The sequence below is a fragment of the Alligator mississippiensis genome, chromosome 1 (assembly GCF_030867095.1).
Source record: "Alligator mississippiensis isolate rAllMis1 chromosome 1, rAllMis1, whole genome shotgun sequence".
Classification (NCBI taxonomy): domain Eukaryota; kingdom Metazoa; phylum Chordata; order Crocodylia; family Alligatoridae; genus Alligator; species Alligator mississippiensis.
In genome coordinates, this window is record NC_081824.1 from 22,847,320 (window position 1) to 22,860,412 (window position 13,093).

General features: G+C 47.2%; 1 protein-coding gene across 2 annotated transcripts in view; it reads right to left on the minus strand.

Moving 5' to 3' along the window:
- The window catches only part of VSNL1 (visinin like 1), a 145,220-nt gene extending 142,748 nt beyond the window's left edge, over positions 1 to 2,472 (minus strand). The window contains exon 1 of one of the 2 annotated variants that reach the window (XM_006268205.4): positions 2,217 to 2,472. The gene's annotated coding sequence lies outside the window, so the exon portion shown is untranslated. The remainder of the gene's footprint in view (positions 1 to 2,216) is intronic. The other variant, XM_006268204.4, reaches the window with a different exon arrangement.
- Positions 2,473 to 13,093: the final 10,621 nt, after the last annotated feature.

Sequence of the window (13,093 nt, forward strand, 5' to 3'; positions counted from 1 at the left end):
TTGACGTACTTCTGCCAAAATGAAATCCAAGCAAGATGGCCCTATTTGATTGACATCAGAGGCACATATAAATTACTCGTATTTCTAATAAGAGGGAAAAATAAGTGGGGAAGTCCTATCTCCTGGGATATAGCTATTTGTGTTTAGAGGCTATGACAAAAAAGAACTGTATTTTAGGCTTTGGTACCATTGAAGTAATCAGCAAAATTCTCATCAAGGTCAATGGGAGAAGAATCTGCAACATTCCCATTGAAATCAATGAGAAAAGAATCAGACCTTTAATTAAACAGCACCATAAACGCTAAGGGTATTTTTTTTTCTTGCCAGTGACATTAATTCAAGTCCACTTGAGTGTGTCTAGTTGGTGGAAGGCTTAGGAACAGCAGGGAGAGATGTAATCACGTTTTAATTAAAACTGATCCTGATCCACAACCCAAAAAATGGCCAGAAGGTCTAACGCAGCAGTGGAAGGCGTTTTAACTGAATCGTCCTAAATATACTGCTTTCTTTAGAAACGCAGGCCACTGAATAAACCGCAGCATGAAACACCAGCACATCTGAGAGCCTGCCACAGGCACGATGAGCTGCTTGGAAAACAATGCGGGGACAGCGAGAATGAATGTTCTGAAGATGACAGTGGCTTTCCTCGTCCGCAGCGGGTCCGGTCTGGGAACAAATGCTTGATACACCACGTTCTGCCTCATGCCTGGATGGCTGTTAGGACTTAGTCTCCTTCACAACATCCTGGGAGACCAGCCTTTTATCAGCCACCAGAGATCCAATCTCTGCAAAAATCTTGGCTGCAAAAGGCTCCAGCTAAGGCCATCCTGAGGCCAAGCGGCTCTCTCTTCCTTACTGGAACATCTCCCTGGCAAGGACATGGCATCCCTGTCCCTTTCTCCTGCCCTGAAAGGGCTGACTCCCATGCTTGCAAATCCCCCAGGCTCAGCCTGGATGAAAAAGGGGGGGTTGGGGGGATTGTTGTTTTTCAATCCAGTCTCCAACACCAAGGTGACCTGCAAGGCTCCCTGTGCAGCCTCAAAGCCTCTGACTCCCTGCACCAGGGCTGCTACAGTCTGTAGCCTCCGATGGATCCTGGAGGGGGGAGCGGGCTCTGTCAGGGGAGAAGGCGACGCAACCCCCTGCAGCAGCCACGCTGAGGGGAGCTCCGGGCACAGGAGCTGCCAGGAGTCCCTCGGACAGGGGCAATCGGGGAGGGGGTTTGGCTCCTGGTTGGGGAGGGGAGGGAGGAAGACCTGCTGCGTGTGCCGAACCCCCCAGGGCACTGCAGCGTGTGCAGCCACAGGGCTGCGAGAGCTGGGCATTGAAAGCAGCTGCAGGGGCTGGTGCCTGCAACGGGGTGCAGGGGCTTACAGAGGGATAGAGGGGGGCTGGTGCCTGGAGACAACTTGGGGGGGGGCTGATGAGTGCGGGGGGGGGGCTGGTGCTTGCAATGAAGGTGCACGGGGGCTTGGTGGGTGCAGGGGAGCTTGGTACTTGCAGTAGGATGCGGGGGGGGGGTGTGCACAGGGGGATAAGTGCCTGCAGATGGGTGCAGGGGGGTTGGTGCTTGCAGTGAAGGGGGAGGGGGGGGTTGATGCTTGCAGTGAAGGGACGGGGCGGGGGGGGGGGGGGGGGTTGGTGCCTGCGGATGGGTGCAGCTGGTGGGTGCAGGGGGCCGGTGCAGTGCGGGGCTTGCAGGGAGGCGCTGGGCGCTGCGAGCGGCTGCAGGGCGGGACGCCCGATGCACAGGGGCTCTGCGATGCTCACGGGGGGCTGCAGGGGCGGCGCGGGGCTGCCCCGGACGGACAGCGCTCCCTGCCCGCGGAGCCCGGCGTCGCCCGCCCGCCCCGCCCCGCCCGGGGCTCATCCCCGAGCCGCCCGGTCCTGCTGCTCCGCCGCCCCGGGCACGGCTCCGCTGCCGGCCGCCCGCGAGCGCCGCCTGCCCGCTGTCTCCCCGCCGCCCGGAGCAGGGACGGGGCCGCTGCGGTCCCCCAGCCCCAGCCCCAGCCCTGCCGCCGCCGCCGGCATCAGTCCCTCCGCGCGGAGCCGGGCAGCGCCCCGCCGTCCCGGGAGCGGCTCCGGGACTCCCGCCGCTCCCCGCCCCCCTGGGGGTCCCCGAGGTGGCCGCTGCCCCCCGCACGCAGGGGCGAGGAGCCGCCGGTCCTGTGCCCGCGGCGGGCGGGCGGGCGGTCCCGGGGCGCGGGCACACTTACAGCTGGCGCCGGGCGGTGTCACCTTAGGGCACAGGAGGCGAGTGGGAGCGAGGAAGGACCGGGCACCGCAGCTTCCCTCTGCAGCTTAAATCCCGCTCGGATCGCGCCCGCGAGCCCGGCGGCTGCTGCCCCGCGTCCCCCCGCTCTTCTCTGCGCCGCGGCTCGGGAGTCCCACGGACATGCACGGCTCCCCGGCTGGCTGGAGCCGCCTGCGCACGCGCTGCCGGCTCCCCGGCTCGGTGCAGTGCCGGATTTTGCTCCCCATCTGATTTGGCTCCCGAGAGGCGAGAGCATGCGCAGATCCCCGCGCCCAGCCCGCTGCCCTCGCTGCTGCCCTCCACTGCCGCCAGACAGCGGCTCCCTGCCCGGGTGGGGGAGGCCAGGGGCAAGGTTGGGGCTCGCAGGGGGGGGGAAGGAGCAAAGAGCAGGAGGAGGAGGAGGGAGAGAAAAGAGGCAAAGAAGGGAGCAAACTTCCAGCTGCGAGGGACAAAGATGAGTCCAGGGAGAGCATGAGCCAGGGCAGGTGGAGAAATGCATGGGGCGGAGGAGAGCAGCCCATGGAGCAGAGGCAGAGCATCCCAGATGTGACTGCTTTTAAAAGGGCAGGTGAGATTCTTTTTGAGTAGAAGGGATGTCTTTTATTAAACCAAGTTGATCTAATACAAGACTTCCCATCTACTCAAAGAACCTGCCTATGTCCTTAGACCAACAGGGCTACAATCAAAAACCCAACTGCATTTAAAAAAATAACACAAGAAAAGTGTGGAGTGAACTTGAGGTGGTTGTTTTCACACCAGCACCTTATCTGGCCTTTGTGATGGCCGGGTTTTCCTTCATCTTCAAGTCACCTTTAAGATACCATCCTTTCTGCCACGTGTTTGCCATCACGAAATATAAAGAGGATTCCCCCATCCCTTTGGTCGCCATAGGAATTCAACAACAAAGCAGACTGCAGGCCCCTATACAGCCAGCCTTGTCCTTATTCCTTCCCGTGGTCAAAAAAAGAAACGCTGGGGCAATACCTTGGTTGTGCACGCTGTGCCCTCAGAGATTAGTGCTGTCTATCGGCTTTACACGTACAGTGGAGTGATTCATTGCTTCTAGACAGCGCGCTGCTGTACGGGTTCAGTAGAAATCATGTAGTATGCAAAGGAAAAGGGTTATGTAATGGGCGATGGTATGGTTGACTATAATGTACAAGCATTAGTTTAATAATAGTTTTAGCAGAGATAGAGAAAGGGAGAGAGACAGTCAAAATGCTAATGTCAGGGTAGAAAGTGCTAAGCCTTAGACAAAAGAAAGGATAGATATGCTAAACAGGAGCAAAGGTGGTAGACAATAGCAAAAAGATTGGTATGCCAGCTACTTAGCTCCAGTGCATTTAAGAACAGGCTAAAGCAAAACAAGTAAGGTAGAAGGAGGTTTTGTGTTGGGGAATACAAACCAGGCACGTGTGGAAATTTGAGGCTATATGTGATCAGTTTCTGACATGCAAAAACAAATTATATAATGAGAAATGCAGGGGGTTTAAACAGAGCACAAGAGAGCAGTTGTTTGCCAGTGTGAACTGCTCTGCTGGAGCCAACCAGCATGGGACAGCTCGATTCTCCCTCACTAGCCCAGTTGTAGGTCTTCTGATTAAATGCTTGTAACTACCGCGTGGGTGTTGTCAATTCAATTTGGAATGTAAAATAACTGTATAACTGCTACCAGCCTTCAGATTTAATAAAGGAGTTTTAGATGAATTAGTGACATAGTCAGTCCAATTCCAACAACACTTTGAAGCCTACTACAAAAATATAGATGCTAGCTTCCAGCTATTATTAATATGGCTAGTCCTGCTCATTTTTTAAATAAACAAATGGCTCTCTTCTTTTTTCTTGTTTTAATAATGATTTGTAGTTTAGTAGCCCCAAGAGGTCAGAGCTCCAGTGGTCAGTGCAAGAGGTCAGTGCTGATATTTTGTGAACATTCAATCAAGAAGACAGTCCCGCTACTGAAGACTTCCTAATCTTTGCACAGGTTTGCAAAGGTTTACACACATGTTTAACTTTATGTGAATAATCCCACTGGCTGTTCACAACACAGCACATAAAGTCCTGATTATGCAACTATTAATTGGGTTTTGAAGAAGGATTTGAAGAAGGATATTATCTTTTTGATGTATATTATTTAATTGTATGGGATAATTCTATTTTTATTAGAGAGCCTCAATCAATAGCAAAGCTGGACTGGCAAAATATTGTACAAATACACATAAAGACTCAGTACTTTTCCTATTATTTTGTGATCAGTCTCAATCAGCATTTTAAAAACTGCATCTTTGCCTACTTAACAATTACAAAAATAAAAGCTATGGAGGGGGGGGAACCCTCTTGGAAATTCCAAAATGCATTAATCTTAGTTTCAAAACCATTTAAGGTTACATTGTGATTTACAACGCACACCTGTAAAATATTCAGAGCTGTCCGTTGAGTGGGGCAAAATGGGGCAGCCACCCTAGGCCTCGCGCTTTGGGGGGCCTGGTGGAGCTGAGTGGAGTCACCACAGCCCCCCCCCCCCGGGGGCCTGCCTGAAGCTGGCGGCTCAGCCTTGCGCTGCGCGAAAGAAGTGTCCAGCCGCTTGCCACCCCTCCTGCCATGTGCCGCTGGCTTTGTGGCCACTGAAGAGCAACTCATCCAGGGCTCACGGGATCTGGTTGGCCCTGGACACCAAGGCACTGCCATGCCCTGCCTTTGCGGGGGCCCATGGCCCTGCGCAATGTTAAAGGGGCCCTGCACAGGCTGATTTGCCTTGGGCCTCGTACCCCACCTAGGTTTGGCTCTGAAAATAATGATAACGCAATAAGTAGAAGTGGATGCAGTACTAGGTTCTTTGTTTACATTCCTGGGTTAAGTCTATTAAATTCCTGACAGTTTTCTTCTGTCTTGACTAATTTAAGTGATGTCGTGTCATCTGCATAGTTTGCCACCTTGTGGTTTTCTTTTCTTTTCAAACAATGTATAAACCTATTAACAGTGCCTAGCATGAAGTGTTATGGCAACAATTAACTTTCAGCTATGAAGAAAACTGACTTTCCTCCCTCCTGGTTTTCTGCCCAGTTTTTGATTCATGACAGTAGTCACTCTCACCAATATGTTCACGTCAATATTTCTGAGTGTCCATCTTAGGTCTGTACTGCAATCACTGCAGTGTCTGTAGCTCAGACAGACACTTTGAGTTAGCTTTAAACTAGGCTTGCTCAGGTACTGATAGCAGTTTTGGCAGGGGCTGCATGGAGCTCTGTGGCTTAATCACCTGGATATTTACTCAGCTTCTCTGGTGGCTTTTGCAGCCTAGGTTGGGTTTTGTGCCACCCTGGTCACACCTGAGCTAGCTTGTTGAAAGCTGGGTTAGGAGTGTCTGCATGAACTACAGCCACTGCAGCAACTGCAGGAGACAAAAACTAAACTTAAAGGGGCCCGTTTTCAAAATCCGCTGGGCACTCACTTGTCAAAAAACAGGCCATTTTTAGCTATTTCTATCCTAGGAAAACTGGTTAAGTTTAAAGCAAGTCTGCTAGCACAGATTTAAGCAAGACATGTGGTAACATCCTGCCCTCATTGAATTGAACGGCAGAACTCTCAATAGCTTCCAGGAAGCATAAATAGGCAGGACAAATTGTGTAATATGTTGTAAACAGGGCAAGTAATGTTTAAATTAGGGTCCTGACCCTGCGTAAAATCATGTTAGTTAAAGCCTCCTTGTGATGAATGTATTTGACAATACAATCTATTTTACTAGTCTTGGGGTGCCATTTTTGACAAACCATTTCTGATCCATTTGTCCATAGTAGTAGTCCTTTCTGTGAAATAAATGTATACGTGCAGGGGTATCTGCTAGTAACTTGTGAGTCATCCTAACATGTGAGTCTTTGCACAAACTTAATTTTGCCACAAATCGAACATTTCCTAATAAACGAAATACAAAAATTATATTAAGAAAAAGTAATATGAGCATTATCTAAAATTCTGCAGTCAATCCTTCAATCTGTTACCTATTTCATATGTAGTTATGGTTTTAAAAAGAAATATTTGTATGTCAAAGTAAGATGACAAATAGAATCATACAATCATAGAAATGTAAATGAAAAAATCAAGACAAAACAGGGCATGGTCTGAATAATGGCCCTGATTTTCTATGACCTTCCACCTGTGTATCACAAATGGGAGTGAGATGCTACCCATTCAGAATACAGGCATTTTATGCCCTACTGTGCATTCATCTTAATGAATATATATGATCACACAGTATCTTAGGACTATGAAGAAACAAACCCATTGTGCTCGTTTATTATGTCAATAGGTATAAGGCTTTGCATTTTCTTGTTATTCAGGGTTTGGGATATTATAAATTATATTAACTTCTCAGTTAGTAACTTTAAAAGGTTTTTTAAATAAAGGGTTGGATCAACTACAATGAAGTTACAGAAGGCCAGCAATCCAATTCAAAGTTTTTGTTTAGTATAAATCAGAGTATCTTTTAGGAGGGGAGAGAGAAGCATGGATGGAAGTCTAAGTATGCGTTACTTTTTTTAATCTCAGGTACTTATCTACTCCTTCACAGTATCTGGTCATAGTATCCACAACATATTTATTGTCCTCCAAATACCCTTACAAAGTAAGAAAGTACTATGAGTGTTGTTATATAGATGGAAAGCTGAGGCGAAGAGATTAAGGGCTAAATCCTCTTTCACCCTTGCACACCTAAGTGACACACATATAGTTGCATTTTTGTTGAACATGACGTTGCTTAATTAAACTTTTTATAAATGTCATTTAGAAAAAACTACTCCAATAGGAAATATATGTAGAAACACTTAGCTGTTCTAAGAAAAATAAATTATTCACTAATCAAAAGCTACATCATTACAGCTTTTAGAATAAATAGGCAAAATTATGTCTTGATTTGGGAGAAGGCAGCATTTTCCCTTTGGTAAGAGAAGCTGTCAAAAACTGCTTAGTGCTTGACAAAAATGGAGGACAGGTTACAGAGTCCATTGCTGAGAGATGATACAGAAAACACATCCCTTTTTTATCCTCTTTTCAGATCCTGGCCATGGAGTTTATAATGGCTAATAGAGAAATTCCTCAGAAATTAAATTCCCTCACCCCTTTTCTGTACTGCACCACATACAGCATCTGACATGGTTCTTTATTTCAGTAACAAACTGCATTCCCTTGATCAGTGCTGGAGGCATATGCGGAGATCAAATTTCTTCACCACTACTACTACCACCACCACCACTACTTGTTATTATTATTATTCGCCTAAGGAAAGTCCCTGTCTTGAAGAGTTTACATTTTATCACCTATTAGAAATCTTGAACCCTTGAATCTTGCAACTTTTTTGCAGAAGGAGCAAAACACCCTGCTGCTTCCCCCATCTACAGCCCTTCCCTCCCCAAAAAGGAATACTATATACCAGTAGGTGTGTAATATCAGAATTTGCAGAGAGGCAAATTAGCAGGGATGCATGCCCTCCCCTCCTCCATCTTCCTCTTCACCCAAACACACAGTGCACCCCTAAGGAGACAGAGAATTCAACCATTAATAGCTTCATGCATGAATCTTCCAAAAGGATCCAGGGAGTCATTCTCTCAGCAGGTGGCTTATGGCTAATGAGGTGGTTTTGTTTTGTTTTTACTATAACCTCCTATTTTAACTGACACCGATATAATTGCAGATTACTATTTAAGCGGTTGATTTTTTCTTCCAAATTGTATATTGAACATTTTCCGAGACTATCTACACATATGGATTGTACTGGAAACAAGAACAGATGAAATATAAATGGAACTTAGTTATGTGTATAGGAGATATATTTATATCTATATATATACAAATATATATTTGTGTGTGTGATTGTGCATGCATATATATAGAAGCAAAAAGCTTATATATGTGTGTGTATGCATGCATACATAGGCATATGCACATATATATGTATATGTATATACACAAGTATGGGTATGGACATATATACATGGAGATATTTAAGCTTCTGCTTTGTATATATGAAGACACACCGGCACCCACTTCCTCTGTACATATGCATATACATCGTAATGTTTTCAAATGTCTATTAAGGAACTGATTTCCCTCTTTCCTCACCCTTCTTAGCTACAATTTCTTAAGGTTGAGACTCACTTGCCTGTTATACAGGGAACTGAAAGCAGCAATGCGGCTGTGAGGATTGGCAGGAAGGGTCTGCTTCAAGGCTTTGTGACTAATCAAAGCTGCTGGCAGCACACTGCAGTTATGAGGGGGTGAAACCCTTCATGCTCTGGAGAAAACAGTGTGTGTGACCAGAGTTATCAATTTCTAAACGACTAAAGATTGTCCTGATTCTTGCCTGCATTATATATCAATTATATGCGAATTACATTTTACATACTTATGTAAATATATATCTGTATTATACATCAGCATTCATGAATATTCATTATTAAATACATGCAATTACATAATCTTCTGATTCAGCTCTCTTGTAAGGATTCCCTTTTTCATAGTGTTTATAACAATGGAGACAAAACAATTAATACTTTATTAATAATCCCTTATTCCCACCTCTGGCTCTAGTTTAACTAGCCCTGCTTCTTCTGCCTTGCTGTGTGACTTTGGCCAGGTCATCTAACCTGTCTACATCCAAGGTTTTTCTATCTGTAAGCCAGGCATAGTAACACTTGCCTCCTAGAGCTTTTCCCTGTGTATGAGATTTATTTACTTAAAATACATATTAAAAAAGTACATATTATTTCATATCCTCCAAGTCAGAGCTTTTGGAGTTGTTCTCTAATAATATTGATTATCTTAATTCTCTCAGGACAAAAGGATCAGGCTTGCAAAGAATTCCATTATATAAAAATTATCCCTGCTGTTGTGTTTTGCAGTCACTAAGGGCCAGATTGTGAGCCTTCTAGTTGCAGGGATGACTGGTTACTTATACAAGTAGGTACTACTGCTGTTACATGTGTGAGGTATTAACTCATCAATGAGTAAAATGTTCACAATCTGGCTATGAAAAAAACAGTTACTTTCCTATAGTTAGCAGCAGCTGGCTGGTTGCACAGAGATGACAGAACTTCCAAGCCTTATACTTTTTACAGTAAATTCGAACCTTACAGTATTGTGTGTGGCTGTACCTGTGTGGTTGGGGTCTGGACAGTTAAATATACGTGTTAGCTCCTCCGAAGTCTATAGAGGTGCTCAATCCTGAGCCTGTACAGCAGGACATTGTTTATTTCAATGACTTATTGTTGTGAGTCATTAACTGTAGTGTCTTTCTAATAAACCACAATGAATTAGGGCAAAATCCTATTTCATTTTATAATTGCAGTTGTCCAGACCTGAAACTTACTTTTTTGCTTCTTGTGTAGTTTTCCATCCCACACCATGCACAGTACAGAGGCATAAGTGGCTGTGTTCAGGCCAGACAAATCTGTGGCTCTGTACGTGTGTATCTGGGCATAAATTCTGAAATTCTGGCCTGGTAAAGACCAGCAGGAAGCAGAGGAGCATTGGTCTATGATCTAGGATCTAATACAGGAAGCAGCAACTGAGGTTCTATGCTCCCTCACCCAGCACACTGTCCCACTTCCCCACTGCTCTTCATTCAATGTCTATTAAATTCAAAGGTGCAGTTGGCTTAGCTTCAAAAGGGAGGCACTAGGGCTAGGGACAGAAGTTATATATAAACCAATTTAAGTGATCAGAACCTGGTTTAAACCTGTAACAGACCAGAAGTTCAGTGCACCTAAGCCACTTTCAAATGGCTGAAACTCATTTAAGATAATCCTGTTTGAATGTAGTATCAAATTTAACTGATTTAGTCAAACTGGTTTATGCAACTTCTGTCCCAGCCCCCTTCCTGGTTAAATTAAACCAGAGTCCTCCAGAATCCCAGCATGCTTTGCAACCCTGGGCTGGGCTGTGCTCTCTGTTCCAGAGAGCAGGGCTGGCCCTGTCTCTTTGCTCTCTAGCCCAAGCAGGGCTGGAGGCGTGGCCAGGTGCCGGCTGGCATGGCCCCATTAAGGCAAAGGGGGCAGGGAGGGGATTAATTCTTCCTTCTGTCCCCTTTCCCCCCAGAGACCACAGCCAGGGTTTGCCAGACCCAGCCACCACCTCTGCTGCTCACCCACAGTCAGGCAGGGAAGGGGTTAATTCCTCCCTCTGTCTCCTTTCTCCCTGGGAACCCCAGCTGGGGTCTGCCAGCCCTGGCCACTGCCTCTGCCAATCGCTCCCTGCACGGGGTGAGTGGCAGAATAAGTCCCTTCCTTGCCCCCTTTGCCAAACGCTGGAGGGAGGGGGGAAATAAACCCCCTTCCTTCCTAAGTGGTGTCCCGGGGAGGGCAGGCCTTTTTCTGGCAGTGGGAGTGGGTGGGGGTTGTTGTGCTGCAGGCTGGAGCGGGGTGAGCAGAGCTGCCAGACTGCACGGGATGAGTGGTGCCACTGAGTCTCGGAGGGGTGGGCATAGCCCCCCAAACCCTCCCTAGTACACCGCTGTTGTTCACCCTGTGCAGTCTGCAGCAGCTCTGCCCACCCTGCTCCCACCTGCAGTGCAGCCCCCCCACCAGGAAGAGGCTTGTGCTCCAAGGGAAACCATGACAGGGGCTGCTGCCCCATGAGGGTCGCTCCCCTCATCTGCTGCAGCAGCAGGGACAGGGGCATGGCCAGAGTCCAGCCAGCATGGCCCCCTAAGGTGAGAAGGGGATTATTTCCCCCCTCCCTCTGGCTTCTGGCGAAGGGGGCAGGGAGGGGGCTTATTCCAGTGCTTGCCCTGTGGAGGAAGCAATCGCCAGTGGAGCCGATGGTTGGGGCTGGCATATTCTAGCTGTGGTCTCCTGGGGGCAGAGGGGGGAATATACCCCCTCCCTGCCCCCTTTGCCTCTGGGGGCCGTGCTGGCCAGTGTCTGGCCGTGCCCCTGCCACTGCAGCAGAGACAGGGAAGTGCCAGGCAGACCCTGGCTCAGGTCCATGTCAGTGGGACAGGGAGGGGGTTTAATTCACTTGAGGCTATTGCCAGAGCTTGGCCATGCCTCCCCAGCACAGCTTCCCTGCAGCTGAGGTCACGCTCTAGCACCCTCGCATCTTCTGGCCTGAGCCACTGCAGCCATGTGCCTGCATTTCCTGAGTCAAAAGTGAATGTTTATTAACTTGCAAATTGGTTCAATCTAGGCAGGTTAGATTAACTTGCAAAGATTGAATCAATTCAGGCTCTGGCTTTTTGAATGTTTGTCCCTAGCCTAAGAGGTAACTGAAGAATGCATCACCTGTTACCTGTTAGCTAGAGAGCTGTTCTGCGAGGTTAGAGAGGCTCAAATCCTCTGCTTCTTGGGAGAGTGCCACTAGATTACTGAACTAAAATATGGCTGGACCCTCTCTGGCATCTCACACCTACTAGGGCAGCGTTTCTCAGCTCATGGGTCATGACCCAAAAGTGGGTCCCAAAAGTATACGAAAGGGTCACAAATAAACTTTAAAAATGGATTCTCTTTTAAAGGAGAAACACAAGGTTTTTCCCTTGCGGGCTGGCAGACGTCCAGCTGCAAGGGGCTGCTTGGAGCTCCCCATGCCCTCCCCCCCTCCACCCTTCCCCTGCCCCACACTGGAGGGCTGGGGCCTGGGAGTGGGGGGTAGTGTGTTGGGAGTGAGAAGCACTGGGTAGGGATTGGCTATTGATGTTTACAAATGGGTCCCGATAAAAGAAAGGTTGAGAACCACTTTGCTAGGAGGTTTTGTAGGTACAATGTTGTGACTTACAGGCAGGTATATACATGTGAATTGGCTAGAGTTCAATTTTGAACAAAAGTGTATATTTGCATGCTGATAATGAGCAAATCTAAATATTCTTGTGTCAAGCTGCTCTTCAAATACAGTTATACACTGTGGTAAAGCAACACTGTCTCCTTCATATGGACAGGCCTAGAGTATTAAATAAATTGAAGAGACCACCGTGACATAAAGGTGTAGCAGGGAGATACGTAGCCTATGAAGGTTTTCTCCTTAGGGGACTGGCTGATTCCTTGGATACTTTAGAGCTGGACATGTAAACAGACCAAGGGGCAACACAAGAAAATGGTAGAAGTGTTTTCCTAATTGGAAGCAGAAGGGATAAAAGAAATGGAGGCCTTTTCAACAGTGAAAGCACTGACCGGGGTAAAAAATTATTTGCTTTCACACATATCCCCTTCTCTGATAATACATCTATAGCTCTGCAGATTGCATGTTCATGATGGCCATTCACTGGAGTGGAGCGTCTCACCACTTTCCTTCTCCAACTCTAGTCCTTACCTAATCACAAGTCTTGCTTTTCCCCTATGTACTATCTCATGTCTCTAGTCACCCCTCATGGTTTCTCAGAATGGTTGCCCATCCCTCTTGGCTTCCCTGGTTCTGCTGCACAGGGCACCCTTAAAACAAAAGTGAATTGAGTGAATTGAGTGATTTTATGAAGTGAAGGAGACTGAGAAAGATAAAGCTTACCTATTGCATGGGTTGGGGCTTGCAGAGTGTTGTTGGCCTGGTGTGGGAAGCTTTAGTTCTGTGCCCAGGTACAAGCTTTAGAAGAGCTTTTGCAGTAGTATTGCCACAGATCCACCAAGGCAACAGTGAAATAGGGTGTCCTCAAAGTCTTCTGCCTCAGCTCAGAGATATTGTACTCTCACCACTAGAGCTGGTTGACATTTTTTCTTGAAGTCTTTTCCTACAGAAAATTGTTTGGGGTTTTTTAAATAAGTTTTTTTTTTTTTTGCCACATATTCATTTTGCAAGATGTTTTGGTAATGAAAACCACTTCCTGGTTTTATTTCAGGGTTTCAGCAATAAAGCAAAAGACAA